This window comes from Ascaphus truei, chromosome 4 (assembly GCF_040206685.1).
Source record: "Ascaphus truei isolate aAscTru1 chromosome 4, aAscTru1.hap1, whole genome shotgun sequence".
NCBI lineage: Eukaryota > Metazoa > Chordata > Amphibia > Anura > Ascaphidae > Ascaphus > Ascaphus truei.
The window spans coordinates 219,256,754-219,278,630 of NC_134486.1; positions in this window are offsets into that span (position 1 = coordinate 219,256,754).

Sequence of the window (21,877 nt, forward strand, 5' to 3'; positions counted from 1 at the left end):
TTCACAGACCTGTGAAGGTGTAGCCAAATGTGACACTCCTAAAAAAAGCACAACTACAGTCATTATACAGAAAGAGCCCAGTCCTATGAGCAAGCAGAGATGGCCACGGCAGATTGCATATGATGATGATGTTGATGATGATGAAGATTGCTGTACAGAGCCACAGTCTTCAGTAATAAAAGATGTTCAGGGATTGTCCCTAGAAAAACAAGCAAGGGAACGAAAAGTCCTTGAGGATATGGCTACCCAAGACTTTGAGATGCAGCAGATACAGCAAAAGTTGAAAAAATCTATATGTATAAAAGATAGTCCGAGAACCAAAAGATCAATTCCATCAGGAGAGCCTGAGAAAGAAAGATCTATACGGCAAAGATATGAGCCAGAAGACATAGCAAGTGATGAAGACTCCTCTTCTTCTGAAGTGACCAGTTATACTGGATTCAAAGTTCCTCATGGAGCCGGTGTTCATGGTAATAAATCCAGCGTATGCTTCCAAAGCGGGAGCGGTCCTACTGTTTCACGGGCTAGCCGATTTACCTGTCCTGATTTGAAGCCAATCATATGTGAGATGTATGCATCTTTAGGAACCGATGAAGAAGAAACAGGACATTGGGACGAGGATATTCGCCAGACCAAAATTGCGGAAATCCCTTATGTTGAAAATAAGAACATACTTCCTGCAAAGCCTACCTTTGTAGATCAAACTGAAAGAACAGAAGTACTTGTTGAGTGTATCAAAACTGCTGAGAATTGCACATTTCATGGATCAAGGGAATCGATCTGTATCTGCAAAAGCATTGACCAGTCTACATTTTGTACTGATAAATGGACTATTGGCCCATTCCAGGAAAAAGAATACACGTTTAACTGCCTAGACACAATTGTGTTCTACATTATACATGGTTCTGTGATGGTAACAGTCCACGTAACATCTTACCTACTGAAAACAGGAGATTATTTTTTTGTTCCACCTAGTAATATGTACAGTATAAAGTATATTCTGAGTGAGGAGGCAATTCTTCATTTTACTCAAATTAAAGGCAGGCCAAGCGAACAGATTCCTTTTGAGTTCAAATCGTTGAGCAGCCCTGGGTTTGACTAAACGTGTGTGTTTTGTTTACAAGAAAATTTACACTTTAAGAAAATGTACTTTGTCCTGTTTACAGATAAAAGTTTCCAAAAAAAAAAAAGATTAAACTTGGTTAAAGTTTTCAGATTCACAGACCTGTGAAGGTGTAGCTAAATGTGACTCGCCTGAAAAAAGCAGCACTGCAGTCATTGTACACAAAGAGCCCAGTCCTATGAGCAAGCAGACGGCCACGACAGATTGCATATGATGATGAAGATTGCTGTACAGAGGCACAGTCTTCAGTAGTAAAAGATGTTCAGGGATTGTCACTAGAAAAACAAACAAGGAAACGAAAAGTCCCTGAGGATATGGTTAACCAAGACTGAGATGCATCAGAAACCACAAAAGTTGAATAAATCTATTCGTAAAGAAGGTAGTCGAGAACGAAATGACCAATTCCATTAGGAGAGCCTGAGAAAGAAAGCGCAGAGCAAAGGGAAGATAACTGGAGCACAGAGAAACTCTACATGTATGTTGTGCCACAAATGCGTGAATCTCTCTGTCTCTCGCTTTCACCCTTACCCCTGTCGCCCGCCCTCTCTCCCCCTTTTTAGTTCTCCCCTCTTTCTTTTCGCTCGCCCTCGCGTCTCTTTTCTCGCCTTCTTTCTCCCCTCTTTTCGCTCTCTCTGTAAATGAAAAAACCGATACACTGTTATCCCCCCTCCCCCACTTCTTTCTTTCCTAGGAGGAGATTGTGTCCCTTCTGAGCTCACCAGTTTTGGTTACGTGTGTGTGTATGTGGATATATTTTTTTTAATCAAAAGTATAAATAGCGCAGACCTAATTTGTATGTTTTTAGTTGTTATAAAGGTATTAAGGCAGGGTTAAAGAGTAAAGCAAAATAGCTTATTTGTACGATTAAATAATAAACAGTGATTTTTATTTTTAAACAATAATCTCCAAAGGACATAGCATTACCTGGCCATTAATGCCCAGCCTGTAACCTGCCAAGTAATGCTCTTTCTTGAGGGGATTATTCCTATTTTAGACAAATTATGTATTTGTTTATAATCCAAAAATTACCATTGGGCCACTTACCGGTCTACCAATGGCACACTCCAAACCCGCTCCTGTTCTACCAACTGTACCCCGCCCTGCTCCCTCCTGCTCCTACAGACGCCACCCCTTGATGTATCCTGCCCATTGCTCACTAATTAGATGCCCAATTTCCATGGCCCGCATCGGCTCACTCCCCAGTCCACGTTGTGCCTGCATTTTTTCCATCCCCTTTGTTGGGAAGCGGCGCTAGTGACCTGAACAATGAGCAATGAGTCTATTTTAATGTTTGTATAGGTGCAGAATCAGGATTGCATAAGTGTTTAAGGATGGTGGCATACATTTTGCAATCTGGTACTAATTTGTATTCTTTTTTTTTAATATATTAGAAAAAAGGGACAATCAACCAATCCATGCTACAAGATGAAAAAACAGAAGATAAAGCATTTAAAGGAGAAAACTCTGTTAAAGTTTTCAGATTCACAGACCTGTGAAGGTGTAGCTAAATGTGACTCGCCTGAAAAAAGAAGCACTGCAGTCATTGTAAACAAAGAGCCCAGTCCTATGAGCAAGCAGAGACGGCCACGGCAGATTGCATATGATGATGATGATGATGATGATGATGATGATGAAGATTGCTGTACAGAGGCACAGTCTTCAGTAGTTAAAGATGTTCAGGGATTGTCACTAGAAAAACAAGCAAGGAAACGAAAAGTCCCTGAGGATATGGTTACCCAAGACTGAGATGCATCAGATACCACAAAAGTTGAATGAATCTATTCGTAAAGAAGGTAGTCGAGAACGAAAAGACCAATTCCATTAGGAGAGCCTGAGAAAGAATGCGCAGAGCAATGGGAAGATAACTGGAGCACAGAGAAACTCTACATGTATGTTGTGCCACAAATGCGTGAATCTCTCTGTCTCGCTTTCACCCTTACCCCTGTCGCCCGCCTTCTCTCCCCCTTTTTAGTTCTCCACTCTTTCTTTTCGCTCGCCCTCGCGTCTCTTTTTTTTCTCGCCTTCATTCTCCCCTTTTTTCGCTCTCTCTGTAAATGAAAAAAACGATACACTGTTATCCCCCCCCTCCCCTTCTTTCTTTCCGTCCCTTCTGAGCTCACCAGTTTTGGTTACGTGTGCGTGGATGTGAATGTGGATATATTTTTTTTAATCAAAAGTATAAATATCGCAGACCTAATTTGTATGTTTTTAGTTGTTATAAAGGTATTAAGGCAGGGTTAAAGAGTAAAGCAAAATAGCTTATTTGTACGATTAAATAATAAACAGTGATTTTTATTTTTTAACAATAATACCCAAAGGACATAGCATTACCTGGCCATTAATGCCCAGCCTGTAACCTGCCAAGTAATGCTCTTTCTTGAGGGGATTATTCCTATTTTAGACAAATTATGTATTTGTTTATAATCCAAAAATTTTCATTGGGCCACTTGCCGGTCTGCCAATGGCACACTCCAAACCCGCTCCTGTTCTACCAACTGTACCCCGCCCTGCTCCCTCCTGCTCCTACAGATGCCACCCCTTGATATCTCCTGCCCATTGCTCACTAATTAGATGCCCAATTTCCATGGCCCGCATCGGCTCACTCCCCAGCCCACGTTGTGCCTGCATTTTTTCCATCCCCTTTGTTGGGAAGCTGCGCTAGTGACCTGAACAATGAGCAATGAGTCTATTTTAATGTTTGTATAGGTGCAGAATCAGGATTGCATAAGTGTTTAAGGATGGTGGCATACATTTTGCAATCTGTTGTACCAATTTGTATTCTTTTTTTATATATATTTTAGAAAAAAGGGACAATCAACCAATCCATGCTACAAGATGATAAAACAGAAGATAAAGCATTTAAAGGAGAAAACTCTGTTAAAGTTTTCAGATTCACAGACCTGTGAAGGTGTAGCTAAATGTGACTCGCCTGAAAAAAGCAGCACTGCAGTCATTGTAAACAAAGAGCCCAGTCCTATGAGCAAGCAGAGACGGCCACGGCAGATTGCATATGATGATGAAGATTGCTGTACAGAGGAACCGTCAGTTGTAAAAGATGTTCAGGGATTGTCACTAGAAATACAAGCAAGGAAACGAAAAGTCCCTGACGATATGGCTACCCAGGACTCTGAGATGCATCAGATACCACAAAAGTTGAAAAAATCTATATGGAAAAAAGGTAGTCCGAGAACCAAAAGAGCATTTAGAATGGAAGAGATCAGTATCTTCATGGGGGACATGATATTTTTAACTGGTTTGGCCAGCACAAGGATCAGCGGGTCCAGAGGAATCCTCCGTTACGTTATCTCTAGCACCACACTCTGGATCATCACCCAAAAGTTTTGTATCACTGGGCATGTCCAACATATATGGGCCATATCTCCCCTGAGACCACATCCTCTCCAACATAGATCGGGCGTCCCAGAGAAGATCTGGCTCAGCCTACTAGGAGTTAGGTACCACTGAAATAGAATCTTGTAAATGTTTTCCTTTGTTATTGTGCAAATTGAAGTTTTGGCTGCCGATTCCCAGATATCCTCCCACTCATCTCGTTTTAATTCTACATTCAGGTCTTTGGCCCATTTGAGCATGTAAGAATGGTTTGGTGTATTTGCAGAAGACTCTATCCCAACGTATATATCCGATTTCAATCCTCTGGTAGGATTTTTTTATATATATATATTTCAGAAAAAGGGACAATCAACCAATCCATGCTACAAGGATGAAAACAACAGAAGATGAAGCATTTAAAAGAGAAAACTCTGTTAAAGTTTTCGGATTCACAGACCCTGTGAAGGTGTAGCTAAATGTGACTCGCCTGAAAAAAGCAGCACTACAGTCATTGTAAACAAAGAGCCCAGTCCTATGAGCAAGCAGCGATGGTCACGGCAAATTGCATCTGATGATGATGATGAAGATTGCTGTACAGTGGCACATTCTACAGTAGTTAAAGATGTTCAGGTATTGTCAATAGAAAAACAAGCAAGGAAAAGAAAAGTCCCTAAGGATATGGCTACCCAAGACTGATATGCATCAGATAGCACAAAAGTTGAAAAAATCTATTCGGAAAAAAGGACAATCAACCAATCCATGCTACAAGGATGAAAAAACAGAAGATAAAGCATTTAAAAGAGAAAACTCGGTCAAAGTTTTCAGATTCACAGACCTGTGAAGGTGTAGCCAAATGTGACACTCCTAAAAAAAGCACAACTACAGTCATTATACAGAAAGAGCCCAGTCCTATGAGCAAGCAGAGATGGCCACGGCAGATTGCATATGATGATGATGTTGATGATGATGAAGATTGCTGTACAGAGCCACAGTCTTCAGTAATAAAAGATGTTCAGGGATTGTCCCTAGAAAAACAAGCAAGGGAACGAAAAGTCCTTGAGGATATGGCTACCCAAGACTTTGAGATGCAGCAGATACAGCAAAAGTTGAAAAAATCTATATGTATAAAAGATAGTCCGAGAACCAAAAGATCAATTCCATCAGGAGAGCCTGAGAAAGAAAGATCTATACGGCAAAGATATGAGCCAGAAGACATAGCAAGTGATGAAGACTCCTCTTCTTCTGAAGTGACCAGTTATACTGGATTCAAAGTTCCTCATGGAGCCGGTGTTCATGGTAATAAATCCAGCGTATGCTTCCAAAGCGGGAGCGGTCCTACTGTTTCACGGGCTAGCCGATTTACCTGTCCTGATTTGAAGCCAATCATATGTGAGATGTATGCATCTTTAGGAACCGATGAAGAAGAAACAGGACATTGGGACGAGGATATTCGCCAGACCAAAATTGCGGAAATCCCTTATGTTGAAAATAAGAACATACTTCCTGCAAAGCCTACCTTTGTAGATCAAACTGAAAGAACAGAAGTACTTGTTGAGTGTATCAAAACTGCTGAGAATTGCACATTTCATGGATCAAGGGAATCGATCTGTATCTGCAAAAGCATTGACCAGTCTACATTTTGTACTGATAAATGGACTATTGGCCCATTCCAGGAAAAAGAATACACGTTTAACTGCCTAGACACAATTGTGTTCTACATTATACATGGTTCTGTGATGGTAACAGTCCACGTAACATCTTACCTACTGAAAACAGGAGATTATTTTTTTGTTCCACCTAGTAATATGTACAGTATAAAGTATATTCTGAGTGAGGAGGCAATTCTTCATTTTACTCAAATTAAAGGCAGGCCAAGCGAACAGATTCCTTTTGAGTTCAAATCGTTGAGCAGCCCTGGGTTTGACTAAACGTGTGTGTTTTGTTTACAAGAAAATTTACACTTTAAGAAAATGTACTTTGTCCTGTTTACAGATAAAAGTTTCCAAAAAAAAAAAAGATTAAACTTGGTTAAAGTTTTCAGATTCACAGACCTGTGAAGGTGTAGCTAAATGTGACTCGCCTGAAAAAAGCAGCACTGCAGTCATTGTACACAAAGAGCCCAGTCCTATGAGCAAGCAGACGGCCACGACAGATTGCATATGATGATGAAGATTGCTGTACAGAGGCACAGTCTTCAGTAGTAAAAGATGTTCAGGGATTGTCACTAGAAAAACAAACAAGGAAACGAAAAGTCCCTGAGGATATGGTTAACCAAGACTGAGATGCATCAGAAACCACAAAAGTTGAATAAATCTATTCGTAAAGAAGGTAGTCGAGAACGAAATGACCAATTCCATTAGGAGAGCCTGAGAAAGAAAGCGCAGAGCAAAGGGAAGATAACTGGAGCACAGAGAAACTCTACATGTATGTTGTGCCACAAATGCGTGAATCTCTCTGTCTCTCGCTTTCACCCTTACCCCTGTCGCCCGCCCTCTCTCCCCCTTTTTAGTTCTCCCCTCTTTCTTTTCGCTCGCCCTCGCGTCTCTTTTCTCGCCTTCTTTCTCCCCTCTTTTCGCTCTCTCTGTAAATGAAAAAACCGATACACTGTTATCCCCCCTCCCCCACTTCTTTCTTTCCTAGGAGGAGATTGTGTCCCTTCTGAGCTCACCAGTTTTGGTTACGTGTGTGTGTATGTGGATATATTTTTTTTAATCAAAAGTATAAATAGCGCAGACCTAATTTGTATGTTTTTAGTTGTTATAAAGGTATTAAGGCAGGGTTAAAGAGTAAAGCAAAATAGCTTATTTGTACGATTAAATAATAAACAGTGATTTTTATTTTTAAACAATAATCTCCAAAGGACATAGCATTACCTGGCCATTAATGCCCAGCCTGTAACCTGCCAAGTAATGCTCTTTCTTGAGGGGATTATTCCTATTTTAGACAAATTATGTATTTGTTTATAATCCAAAAATTACCATTGGGCCACTTACCGGTCTACCAATGGCACACTCCAAACCCGCTCCTGTTCTACCAACTGTACCCCGCCCTGCTCCCTCCTGCTCCTACAGACGCCACCCCTTGATGTCTCCTGCCCATTGCTCACTAATTAGATGCCCAATTTCCATGGCCCGCATCGGCTCACTCCCCAGTCCACGTTGTGCCTGCATTTTTTCCATCCCCTTTGTTGGGAAGCGGCGCTAGTGACCTGAACAATGAGCAATGAGTCTATTTTAATGTTTGTATAGGTGCAGAATCAGGATTGCATAAGTGTTTAAGGATGGTGGCATACATTTTGCAATCTGTTGTACTAATTTGTATTCTTTTTTTTTAATATATTAGAAAAAAGGGACAATCAACCAATCCATGCTACAAGATGAAAAAACAGAAGATAAAGCATTTAAAGGAGAAAACTCTGTTAAAGTTTTCAGATTCACAGACCTGTGAAGGTGTAGCTAAATGTGACTCGCCTGAAAAAAGAAGCACTGCAGTCATTGTAAACAAAGAGCCCAGTCCTATGAGCAAGCAGAGACGGCCACGGCAGATTGCATATGATGATGATGATGATGATGAAGATTGCTGTACAGAGGCACAGTCTTCAGTAGTTAAAGATGTTCAGGGATTGTCACTAGAAAAACAAGCAAGGAAACGAAAAGTCCCTGAGGATATGGTTACCCAAGACTGAGATGCATCAGATACCACAAAAGTTGAATGAATCTATTCGTAAAGAAGGTAGTCGAGAACGAAAAGACCAATTCCATTAGGAGAGCCTGAGAAAGAATGCGCAGAGCAATGGGAAGATAACTGGAGCACAGAGAAACTCTACATGTATGTTGTGCCACAAATGCGTGAATCTCTCTGTCTCGCTTTCACCCTTACCCCTGTCGCCCGCCTTCTCTCCCCCTTTTTAGTTCTCCACTCTTTCTTTTCGCTCGCCCTCGCGTCTCTTTTTTTTCTCGCCTTCATTCTCCCCTTTTTTCGCTCTCTCTGTAAATGAAATAAACGATACACTGTTATCCCCCCCCCCCCTTCTTTCTTTCCGTCCCTTCTGAGCTCACCAGTTTTGGTTACGTGTGCGTGGATGTGGATGTGGATATATTTTTTTTAATCAAAAGTATAAATATCGCAGACCTAATTTGTATGTTTTTAGTTGTTATAAAGGTATTAAGGCAGGGTTAAAGAGTAAAGCAAAATAGCTTATTTGTACGATTAAATAATAAACAGTGATTTTTATTTTTTAACAATAATCCCCAAAGGACATAGCATTACCTGGCCATTAATGCCCAGCCTGTAACCTGCCAAGTAATGCTCTTTCTTGAGGGGATTATTCCTATTTTAGACAAATTATGTATTTGTTTATAATCCAAAAATTACCATTGGGCCACTTACCGGTCTACCAATGGCACACTCCAAACCCGCTCCTGTTCTACCAACTGTACCCCGCCCTGCTCCCTCCTGCTCCTACAGACGCCACCCCTTGATGTCTCCTGCCCATTGCTCACTAATTAGATGCCCAATTTCCATGGCCCGCATCGGCTCACTCCCCAGTCCACGTTGTGCCTGCATTTTTTCCATCCCCTTTGTTGGGAAGCGGCGCTAGTGACCTGAACAATGAGCAATGAGTCTATTTTAATGTTTGTATAGGTGCAGAATCAGGATTGCATAAGTGTTTAAGGATGGTGGCATACATTTTGCAATCTGGTACTAATTTGTATTCTTTTTTTTTAATATATTAGAAAAAAGGGACAATCAACCAATCCATGCTACAAGATGAAAAAACAGAAGATAAAGCATTTAAAGGAGAAAACTCTGTTAAAGTTTTCAGATTCACAGACCTGTGAAGGTGTAGCTAAATGTGACTCGCCTGAAAAAAGAAGCACTGCAGTCATTGTAAACAAAGAAGCCCAGTCCTATGAGCAAGCAGAGACGGCCACGGCAGATTGCATATGATGATGATGATGATGATGATGATGATGATGAAGATTGCTGTACAGAGGCACAGTCTTCAGTAGTTAAAGATGTTCAGGGATTGTCACTAGAAAAACAAGCAAGGAAACGAAAAGTCCCTGAGGATATGGTTACCCAAGACTGAGATGCATCAGATACCACAAAAGTTGAATGAATCTATTCGTAAAGAAGGTAGTCGAGAACGAAAAGACCAATTCCATTAGGAGAGCCTGAGAAAGAATGCGCAGAGCAATGGGAAGATAACTGGAGCACAGAGAAACTCTACATGTATGTTGTGCCACAAATGCGTGAATCTCTCTGTCTCGCTTTCACCCTTACCCCTGTCGCCCGCCTTCTCTCCCCCTTTTTAGTTCTCCACTCTTTCTTTTCGCTCGCCCTCGCGTCTCTTTTTTTTCTCGCCTTCATTCTCCCCTTTTTTCGCTCTCTCTGTAAATGAAAAAAACGATACACTGTTATCCCCCCCCCCTTCTTTCTTTCCGTCCCTTCTGAGCTCACCAGTTTTGGTTACGTGTGCGTGGATGTGGATGTGGATATATTTTTTTTAATCAAAAGTATAAATATCGCAGACCTAATTTGTATGTTTTTAGTTGTTATAAAGGTATTAAGGCAGGGTTAAAGAGTAAAGCAAAATAGCTTATTTGTACGATTAAATAATAAACAGTGATTTTTATTTTTTAACAATAATCCCCAAAGGACATAGCATTACCTGGCCATTAATGCCCAGCCTGTAACCTGCCAAGTAATGCTCTTTCTTGAGGGGATTATTCCTATTTTAGACAAATTATGTATTTGTTTATAATCCAAAAATTTTCATTGGGCCACTTGCCGGTCTGCCAATGGCACACTCCAAACCCGCTCCTGTTCTACCAACTGTACCCCGCCCTGCTCCCTCCTGCTCCTACAGATGCCACCCCTTGATATCTCCTGCCCATTGCTCACTAATTAGATGCCCAATTTCCATGGCCCGCATCGGCTCACTCCCCAGCCCACGTTGTGCCTGCATTTTTTCCATCCCCTTTGTTGGGAAGCGGCGCTAGTGACCTGAACAATGAGCAATGAGTCTATTTTAATGTTTGTATAGGTGCAGAATCAGGATTGCATAAGTGTTTAAGGATGGTGGCATACATTTTGCAATCTGTTGTACCAATTTGTATTCTTTTTTTATATATATTTTAGAAAAAAGGGACAATCAACCAATCCATGCTACAAGATGATAAAACAGAAGATAAAGCATTTAAAGGAGAAAACTCTGTTAAAGTTTTCAGATTCACAGACCTGTGAAGGTGTAGCTAAATTTGACTCGCCTGAAAAAAGCAGCACTGCAGTCATTGTAAACAAAGAGCCCAGTCCTATGAGCAAGCAGAGACGGCCACGGCAGATTGCATATGATGATGAAGATTGCTGTACAGAGGAACCGTCAGTTGTAAAAGATGTTCAGGGATTGTCACTAGAAATACAAGCAAGGAAACGAAAAGTCCCTGAAGATATGGCTACCCAGGACTCTGAGATGCATCAGATACCACAAAAGTTGAAAAAATCTATATGGAAAAAAGGTAGTCCGAGAACCAAAAGAGCATTTAGAATGAAAGAGATCAGTATCTTCATGGGGGACATGATATTTTTAACTGGTTTGGCCAGCACAAGGATCAGCGGGTCCAGAGGAATCCTCCGTTACGTTATCTCTAGCACCACACTCTGGATCATCACCCAAAAGTTTTGTATCACTGGGCATGTCCAACATATATGGGCCATATCTCCCCTGAGACCACATCCTCTCCAACATAGATCGGGCGTCCCAGAGAAGATCTGGCTCAGCCTACTAGGAGTTAGGTACCACTGAAATAGAATCTTGTAAATGTTTTCCTTTGTTATTGTGCAAATTGAAGTTTTGGCTGCCGATTCCCAGATATCCTCCCACTCATCTCGTTTTAATTCTACATTCAGGTCTTTGGCCCATTTGAGCATGTAAGAATGGTTTGGTGTATTTGCAGAAGACTCTATCCCAACGTATATATCCGATTTCAATCCTCTGGTAGGATTTTTTTATATATATATTTCAGAAAAAGGGACAATCAACCAATCCATGCTACAAGGATGAAAACAACAGAAGATGAAGCATTTAAAAGAGAAAACTCTGTTAAAGTTTTCGGATTCACAGACCCTGTGAAGGTGTAGCTAAATGTGACTCGCCTGAAAAAAGCAGCACTACAGTCATTGTAAACAAAGAGCCCAGTCCTATGAGCAAGCAGCGATGGTCACGGCAAATTGCATCTGATGATGATGATGAAGATTGCTGTACAGTGGCACATTCTACAGTAGTTAAAGATGTTCAGGTATTGTCAATAGAAAAACAAGCAAGGAAACGAAAAGTCCCTAAGGATATGGCTACCCAAGACTGATATGCATCAGATAGCACAAAAGTTGAAAAAATCTATTCGGAAAAAAGGACAATCAACCAATCCATGCTACAAGGATGAAAAAACAGAAGATAAAGCATTTAAAAGAGAAAACTCGGTCAAAGTTTTCAGATTCACAGACCTGTGAAGGTGTAGCCAAATGTGACACTCCTAAAAAAAGCACAACTACAGTCATTATACAGAAAGAGCCCAGTCCTATGAGCAAGCAGAGATGGCCACGGCAGATTGCATATGATGATGATGTTGATGATGATGAAGATTGCTGTACAGAGCCACAGTCTTCAGTAATAAAAGATGTTCAGGGATTGTCCCTAGAAAAACAAGCAAGGGAACGAAAAGTCCTTGAGGATATGGCTACCCAAGACTTTGAGATGCAGCAGATACAGCAAAAGTTGAAAAAATCTATATGTATAAAAGATAGTCCGAGAACCAAAAGATCAATTCCATCAGGAGAGCCTGAGAAAGAAAGATCTATACGGCAAAGATATGAGCCAGAAGACATAGCAAGTGATGAAGACTCCTCTTCTTCTGAAGTGACCAGTTATACTGGATTCAAAGTTCCTCATGGAGCCGGTGTTCATGGTAATAAATCCAGCGTATGCTTCCAAAGCGGGAGCGGTCCTACTGTTTCACGGGCTAGCCGATTTACCTGTCCTGATTTGAAGCCAATCATATGTGAGATGTATGCATCTTTAGGAACCGATGAAGAAGAAACAGGACATTGGGACGAGGATATTCGCCAGACCAAAATTGCGGAAATCCCTTATGTTGAAAATAAGAACATACTTCCTGCAAAGCCTACCTTTGTAGATTTATTTATTTATTTATTTATAAAATATTTTACCAGGAAGTAATACATTGAGAGTTACCTCTCGTTTTCAAGTATGTCCTGGGCACAGAGTAAAACAAATAATACATGGTTACAAATACAGTTACATAAATGAACAAGGTATACATTTATATACAAGACATTGCATGCACAGTTAAAGAAAATATATATTGTGAGCGTATGAAACAGTTACAGACCAGATTAAAGTGTGAGACAGCCTTAGATTTGAAAGAACTTAAGCTGGTGGTGGATATGAGAGTCTCTGGTAGGTTGTTCCAGTTTTGGGGTGCACGGAAGGAGAAGGAGGAACGTCCGGATACTTTGTTGAGTCTTGGGACCATGAATAGTCTTTTGGAGTCTGATCTCAGGTGATAGGTACTGCATGTGGTAGGGGTGAGGAGCTTGTTCAGGTAGCTGGGTAGCTTGCCCAGAAAGTATTTGAGGGTGAGACAGGAAAGGTGAACTTTGCGCCTAGACTCTAGTGATGACCAATCTAGTTCTTTGAGCATTTCGCAGTGATGTGTGTTGTAGTTGCATTGGAGAACAAAGCGACAAATTGAATTGTAGAGGGTGTCAAGTTTGCTAAGGTGGGTTTGAGGAGCCGAGCCATATACTATGTCTCCATAGTCAATAATTGGCATTAGCATCTGCTGTGCAATACGCTTTCTGACCAGGAGACTTAGGGAGGATTTGTTCCTGTAAAGTACCCCTAGTTTGGCATAGGTCTTGGTTGTCAGGGTATCAATGTGCATCCCGAATGTTAAGTGGGAGTCAAACCATAAGCCCAGGTATTTAAAACTAGTGACAGGTGTTAGGGTGGTTTTAGCGTTGGTTCTAATCAGGAGCTCAGTCACTGGAAGCTTTACAAATTTAGTCTTGGTCCCAAATACCATTGTTACAGTCTTGTCAGTGTTTAAAAACAGTTTGTTTTGGGAAATCCAGTTTTCGAGTCTCAAAAAGTCAGACTGAAGTATGTGTTGAAGGTCAGAGAGGCTATGGCTGTGTGCATACAGGATAGTGTCATCTGCATACATGTGTATTGAGGCTTCCTTACAAGCTGTGGGAAGATCATTAATGAACACTGAGAAGAGTAGGGGCCCCAGAACAGAGCCTTGCGGGACACCACAGGTGATATCCAGGGGGTTGGAGTTAGAGCCTGAGATGGACACATGTTGGGATCTTCCTGATAGGTAGGACTGAAACCAGTTTAAAGCATGTTTCCCTATTCCAGAGCTCTGGAGTTTGTTAAGCAGGATAGCATGATCAACTGTGTCAAAAGCCTTTGCAAAATCTAGGAATACTGCACCAGTGAGTTGTCCCCGTTCCATTCCACACTGGATTTCATTGCAAACTTTTAGCAGGGTAGTTACGGTGGAGTGTTTGGGACGAAACCCAGACTGGAATTGGCTAGGGAAATTTGTCTTAGTGTAGAACTCGCTTAATTGGGAGTGGACACATTTTTCCATAACTTTGGATAGAATTGGGAGAAGTGAGATTGGCCTGTAGTTTGAGACAGTGTTTTTGTCCCCACTTTTGAAGATTGGGACAACTCTGGCAGTTTTCCAGGTCTTAGGGACATGGCCTGCAGACAGGATAGAGTTGACTATGGACGCAATTGGTTTGGCAATGGCTGGGGCACCAAGTCGTAGGAACCTAGATTGTAGTAAGTCGGGTCCACATTGGCTGCTTAGTTTTAGTTTGAGGAGCGCTTGTGTAATCTCCTCTTCAGATACTGGGCTAAATTGAAAATTGTGGGCAGTGTTGGGAGGGGGTGGGACTATAGGGGTACTCCCAGGATGAGATTCAGGTTTGGGGTTTGTGCTGCATTTCGCTAATAAGTTAGTGGCACACCCCACAAAGTAATCATTGAATGCATTTGCAATGTCAGTGGGGTTTGTCAGAGTAATATCCCCCTTAGTGATATTACTTGGTTGTTGATGGTTAGGAGGCTGGAATATATTGTTGATAACCTTCCAGAAATTAGCTGGGTTTGATGTATTCTGGAGGAGATTGTCAGAGTAATATTGTGCTTTTGCATGCCTTGTTTGCCTTGTGCACACGTTCCGCAGGCATCTGTAGTGATTGAGATCCTTGGTAGTGCCAGTTACTTTGTAGCTTTTCCACAAGGCATCCCTGAACTGGTAGAGTGCTATAAGATCAGGTGTAACCCATGGAAGGGTCAAACTGAAAGAACAGAAGTACTTGTTGAGTGTATCAAAACTGCTGAGAATTGCACATTTCATGGATCAAGGGAATCGATCTGTATCTGCAAAAGCATTGACCAGTCTACATTTTGTACTGATAAATGGACTATTGGCCCATTCCAGGAAAAAGAATACACGTTTAACTGCCTAGACACAATTGTGTTCTACATTATACATGGTTCTGTGATGGTAACAGTCCACGTAACATCTTACCTACTGAAAACAGGAGATTATTTTTTTGTTCCACCTAGTAATATGTACAGTATAAAGTATATTCTGAGTGAGGAGGCAATTCTTCATTTTACTCAAATTAAAGGCAGGCCAAGCGAACAGATTCCTTTTGAGTTCAAATCGTTGAGCAGCCCTGGGTTTGACTAAACGTGTGTGTTTTGTTTACAAGAAAATTTACACTTTAAGAAAATGTACTTTGTCCTGTTTACAGATAAAAGTTTCCAAAAAAAAAAAAGATTAAACTTGGTTAAAGTTTTCAGATTCACAGACCTGTGAAGGTGTAGCTAAATGTGACTCGCCTGAAAAAAGCAGCACTGCAGTCATTGTACACAAAGAGCCCAGTCCTATGAGCAAGCAGACGGCCACGACAGATTGCATATGATGATGAAGATTGCTGTACAGAGGCACAGTCTTCAGTAGTAAAAGATGTTCAGGGATTGTCACTAGAAAAACAAACAAGGAAACGAAAAGTCCCTGAGGATATGGTTAACCAAGACTGAGATGCATCAGAAACCACAAAAGTTGAATAAATCTATTCGTAAAGAAGGTAGTCGAGAACGAAATGACCAATTCCATTAGGAGAGCCTGAGAAAGAAAGCGCAGAGCAAAGGGAAGATAACTGGAGCACAGAGAAACTCTACATGTATGTTGTGCCACAAATGCGTGAATCTCTCTGTCTCTCGCTTTCACCCTTACCCCTGTCGCCCGCCCTCTCTCCCCCTTTTTAGTTCTCCCCTCTTTCTTTTCGCTCGCCCTCGCGTCTCTTTTCTCGCCTTCTTTCTCCCCTCTTTTCGCTCTCTCTGTAAATGAAAAAACCGATACACTGTTATCCCCCCTCCCCCACTTCTTTCTTTCCTAGGAGGAGATTGTGTCCCTTCTGAGCTCACCAGTTTTGGTTACGTGTGTGTGTATGTGGATATATTTTTTTTAATCAAAAGTATAAATAGCGCAGACCTAATTTGTATGTTTTTAGTTGTTATAAAGGTATTAAGGCAGGGTTAAAGAGTAAAGCAAAATAGCTTATTTGTACGATTAAATAATAAACAGTGATTTTTATTTTTAAACAATAATCTCCAAAGGACATAGCATTACCTGGCCATTAATGCCCAGCCTGTAACCTGCCAAGTAATGCTCTTTCTTGAGGGGATTATTCCTATTTTAGACAAATTATGTATTTGTTTATAATCCAAAAATTACCATTGGGCCACTTACCGGTCTACCAATGGCACACTCCAAACCCGCTCCTGTTCTACCAACTGTACCCCGCCCTGCTCCCTCCTGCTCCTACAGACGCCACCCCTTGATGTCTCCTGCCCATTGCTCACTAATTAGATGCCCAATTTCCATGGCCCGCATCGGCTCACTCCCCAGTCCACGTTGTGCCTGCATTTTTTCCATCCCCTTTGTTGGGAAGCGGCGCTAGTGACCTGAACAATGAGCAATGAGTCTATTTTAATGTTTGTATAGGTGCAGAATCAGGATTGCATAAGTGTTTAAGGATGGTGGCATACATTTTGCAATCTGGTACTAATTTGTATTCTTTTTTTTTAATATATTAGAAAAAAGGGACAATCAACCAATCCATGCTACAAGATGAAAAAACAGAAGATAAAGCATTTAAAGGAGAAAACTCTGTTAAAGTTTTCAGATTCACAGACCTGTGAAGGTGTAGCTAAATGTGACTCGCCTGAAAAAAGAAGCACTGCAGTCATTGTAAACAAAGAGCCCAGTCCTATGAGCAAGCAGAGACGGCCACGGCAGATTGCATATGATGATGATGATGATGATGATGAAGATTGCTGTACAGAGGCACAGTCTTCAGTAGTTAAAGATGTTCAGGGATTGTCACTAGAAAAACAAGCAAGGAAACGAAAAGTCCCTGAGGATATGGTTACCCAAGACTGAGATGCATCAGATACCACAAAAGTTGAATGAATCTATTCGTAAAGAAGGTAGTCGAGAACGAAAAGACCAATTCCATTAGGAGAGCCTGAGAAAGAATGCGCAGAGCAATGGGAAGATAACTGGAGCACAGAGAAACTCTACATGTATGTTGTGCCACAAATGCGTGAATCTCTCTGTCTCGCTTTCACCCTTACCCCTGTCGCCCGCCTTCTCTCCCCCTTTTTAGTTCTCCACTCTTTCTTTTCGCTCGCCCTCGCGTCTCTTTTTTTTCTCGCCTTCATTCTCCCCTTTTTTCGCTCTCTCTGTAAATGAAAAAAACGATACACTGTTATCCCCCCCCCCTTCTTTCTTTCCGTCCCTTCTGAGCTCACCAGTTTTGGTTACGTGTGCGTGGATGTGGATATATTTTTTTTAATCAAAAGTATAAATATCGCAGACCTAATTTGTATGTTTTTAGTTGTTATAAAGGTATTAAGGCAGGGTTAAAGAGTAAAGCAAAATAGCTTATTTGTACGATTAAATAATAAACAGTGATTTTTATTTTTTAACAATAATCCCCAAAGGACATAGCATTACCTGGCCATTAATGCCCAGCCTGTAACCTGCCAAGTAATGCTCTTTCTTGAGGGGATTATTCCTATTTTAGACAAATTATGTATTTGTTTATAATCCAAAAATTTTCATTGGGCCACTTGCCGGTCTGCCAATGGCACACTCCAAACCCGCTCCTGTTCTACCAACTGTACCCCGCCCTGCTCCCTCCTGCTCCTACAGATGCCACCCCTTGATATCTCCTGCCCATTGCTCACTAATTAGATGCCCAATTTCCATGGCCCGCATCGGCTCACTCCCCAGCCCACGTTGTGCCTGCATTTTTTCCATCCCCTTTGTTGGGAAGCGGCGCTAGTGACCTGAACAATGAGCAATGAGTCTATTTTAATGTTTGTATAGGTGCAGAATCAGGATTGCATAAGTGTTTAAGGATGGTGGCATACATTTTGCAATCTGTTGTACCAATTTGTATTCTTTTTTTATATATATTTTAGAAAAAAGGGACAATCAACCAATCCAAGCTACAAGATGATAAAACAGAAGATAAAGCATTTAAAGGAGAAAACTCTGTTAAAGTTTTCAGATTCACAGACCTGTGAAGGTGTAGCTAAATGTGACTCGCCTGAAAAAAGCAGCACTGCAGTCATTGTAAACAAAGAGCCCAGTCCTATGAGCAAGCAGAGACGGCCACGGCAGATTGCATATGATGATGAAGATTGCTGTACAGAGGAACCGTCAGTTGTAAAAGATGTTCAGGGATTGTCACTAGAAATACAAGCAAGGAAACGAAAAGTCCCTGAAGATATGGCTACCCAGGACTCTGAGATGCATCAGATACCACAAAAGTTGAAAAAATCTATATGGAAAAAAGGTAGTCCGAGAACCAAAAGAGCATTTAGAATGAAAGAGATCAGTATCTTCATGGGGGACATGATATTTTTAACTGGTTTGGCCAGCACAAGGATCAGCGGGTCCAGAGGAATCCTCCGTTACGTTATCTCTAGCACCACACTCTGGATCATCACCCAAAAGTTTTGTATCACTGGGCATGTCCAACATATATGGGCCATATCTCCCCTGAGACCACATCCTCTCCAACATAGATCGGGCGTCCCAGAGAAGATCTGGCTCAGCCTACTAGGAGTTAGGTACCACTGAAATAGAATCTTGTAAATGTTTTCCTTTGTTATTGTGCAAATTGAAGTTTTGGCTGCCGATTCCCAGATATCCTCCCACTCATCTCGTTTTAATTCTACATTCAGGTCTTTGGCCCATTTGAGCATGTAAGAATGGTTTGGTGTATTTGCAGAAGACTCTATCCCAACGTATATATCCGATTTCAATCCTCTGGTAGGATTTTTTTATATATATATTTCAGAAAAAGGGACAATCAACCAATCCATGCTACAAGGATGAAAACAACAGAAGATGAAGCATTTAAAAGAGAAAACTCTGTTAAAGTTTTCGGATTCACAGACCCTGTGAAGGTGTAGCTAAATGTGACTCGCCTGAAAAAAGCAGCACTACAGTCATTGTAAACAAAGAGCCCAGTCCTATGAGCAAGCAGCGATGGTCACGGCAAATTGCATCTGATGATGATGATGAAGATTGCTGTACAGTGGCACATTCTACAGTAGTTAAAGATGTTCAGGTATTGTCAATAGAAAAACAAGCAAGGAAACGAAAAGTCCCTAAGGATATGGCTACCCAAGACTGATATGCATCAGATACCACAAAAGTTGAAAAAATCTATTCGGAAAAAAGGACAATCAACCAATCCATGCTACAAGGATGAAAAAACAGAAGATAAAGCATTTAAAAGAGAAAACTCGGTCAAAGTTTTCAGATTCACAGACCTGTGAAGGTGTAGCCAAATGTGACACTCCTAAAAAAAGCACAACTACAGTCATTATACAGAAAGAGCCCAGTCCTATGAGCAAGCAGAGATGGCCACGGCAGATTGCATATGATGATGATGTTGATGATGATGAAGATTGCTGTACAGAGCCACAGTCTTCAGTAATAAAAGATGTTCAGGGATTGTCCCTAGAAAAACAAGCAAGGGAACGAAAAGTCCTTGAGGATATATGGCTACCCAAGACTTTGAGATGCAGCAGATACAGCAAAAGTTGAAATAATCTATATGTATAAAAGATAGTCCGAGAACCAAAAGATCAATTCCATCAGGAGAGCCTGAGAAAGAAAGATCTATACGGCAAAGATATGAGCCAGAAGACATAGCAAGTGATGAAGACTCCTCTTGTTCTGAAGTGACCAGTTATACTGGATTCAAAGTTCCTCATGGAGCCGGTGTTCATGGTAATAAATCCAGCGTATGCTTCCAAAGCGGGAGCGGTCCTACTGTTTCACGGGCTAGCCGATTTACCTGTCCTGATTTGAAGCCAATCATATGTGAGATGTATGCATCTTTAGGAACCGATGAAGAAGAAACAGGACATTGGGACGAGGATATTCGCCAGACCAAAATTGCGGAAATCCCTTATGTTGAAAATAAGAACATACTTCCTGCAAAGCCTACCTTTGTAGATCAAACTGAAAGAACAGAAGTACTTGTTGAGTGTATCAAAACTGCTGAGAATTGCACATTTCATGGATCAAGGGAATCGATCTGTATCTGCAAAAGCATTGACCAGTCTACATTTTGTACTGATAAATGGACTATTGGCCCATTCCAGGAAAAAGAATACACGTTTAACTGCCTAGACACAATTGTGTTCTACATTATACATGGTTCTGTGATGGTAACAGTCCACGTAACATCTTACCTACTGAAAACAGGAGATTATTTTTTTGTTCCACCTAGTAATATGCTCAGTATAAAGTATATTCTGAGTGAGGAGGCAATTCTTCATTTTACTCAAATTAAAGGCAGGCCAAGCGAACAGATTCCTTTTGAGTTCAAATCGTTGAGCAGCCCTGGGTTTGACTAAACGTGTGTGTTTTGTTTACAAGAAAATTTACACTTTAAGAAAATGTACTTTGTCCTGTTTACAGATAAAAGTTTCCAAAAAAAAAAAAAAGATTAAACTTGGTTAAAGTTTTCAGATTCACAGACCTGTGAAGGTGTAGCTAAATGTGACTCGCCTGAAAAAAGCAGCACTGCAGTCATTGTACACAAAGAGCCCAGTCCTATGAGCAAGCAGACGGCCACGACAGATTGCATATGATGATGAAGATTGCTGTACAGAGGCACAGTCTTCAGTAGTAAAAGATGTTCAGGGATTGTCACTAGAAAAACAAACAAGGAAACGAAAAGTCCCTGAGGATATGGTTAACCAAGACTGAGATGCATCAGAAACCACAAAAGTTGAATAAATCTATTCGTAAAGAAGGTAGTCGAGAACGAAATGACCAATTCCATTAGGAGAGCCTGAGAAAGAAAGCGCAGAGCAAAGGGAAGATAACTGGAGCACAGAGAAACTCTACATGTATGTTGTGCCACAAATGCGTGAATCTCTCTGTCTCTCGCTTTCACCCTTACCCCTGTCGCCCGCCCTCTCTCCCCCTTTTTAGTTCTCCCCTCTTTCTTTTCGCTCGCCCTCGCGTCTCTTTTCTCGCCTTCTTTCTCCCCTCTTTTCGCTCTCTCTGTAAATGAAAAAAACGATACACTGTTATCCCCCCTCCCCCACTTCTTTCTTTCCTAGGAGGAGATTGTGTCCCTTCTGAGCTCACCAGTTTTGGTTACGTGTGTGTGTATGTGGATATATTTTTTTTAATCAAAAGTATAAATAGCGCAGACCTAATTTGTATGTTTTTAGTTGTTATAAAGGTATTAAGGCAGGGTTAAAGAGTAAAGCAAAATAGCTTATTTGTACGATTAAATAATAAACAGTGATTTTTATTTTTAAACAATAATCTCCAAAGGACATAGCATTACCTGGCCATTAATGCCCAGCCTGTAACCTGCCAAGTAATGCTCTTTCTTGAGGGGATTATTCCTATTTTAGACAAATTATGTATTTGTTTATAATCCAAAAATTACCATTGGGCCACTTACCGGTCTACCAATGGCACACTCCAAACCTGCTCCTGTTCTCCTAACTGTACCCCGCCCTGCTCCCTCCTGCTCCTACAGACGCCACCCCTGAATGTCTCCTGCCCATTGCTCACTAATTAGATGCCCAATTTCCATGGCCCGCATCGGCTCACTCCCCAGCCCACGTTGTGCCTGCATTTTTTCCATCCCCTTTGTTGGGAAGCGGCGCTAGTGACCTGAACAATGAGCAATGAGTCTATTTTAATGTTTGTATAGGTGCAGAATCAGGATTGCATAAGTGTTTAAGGATGGTGGCATACA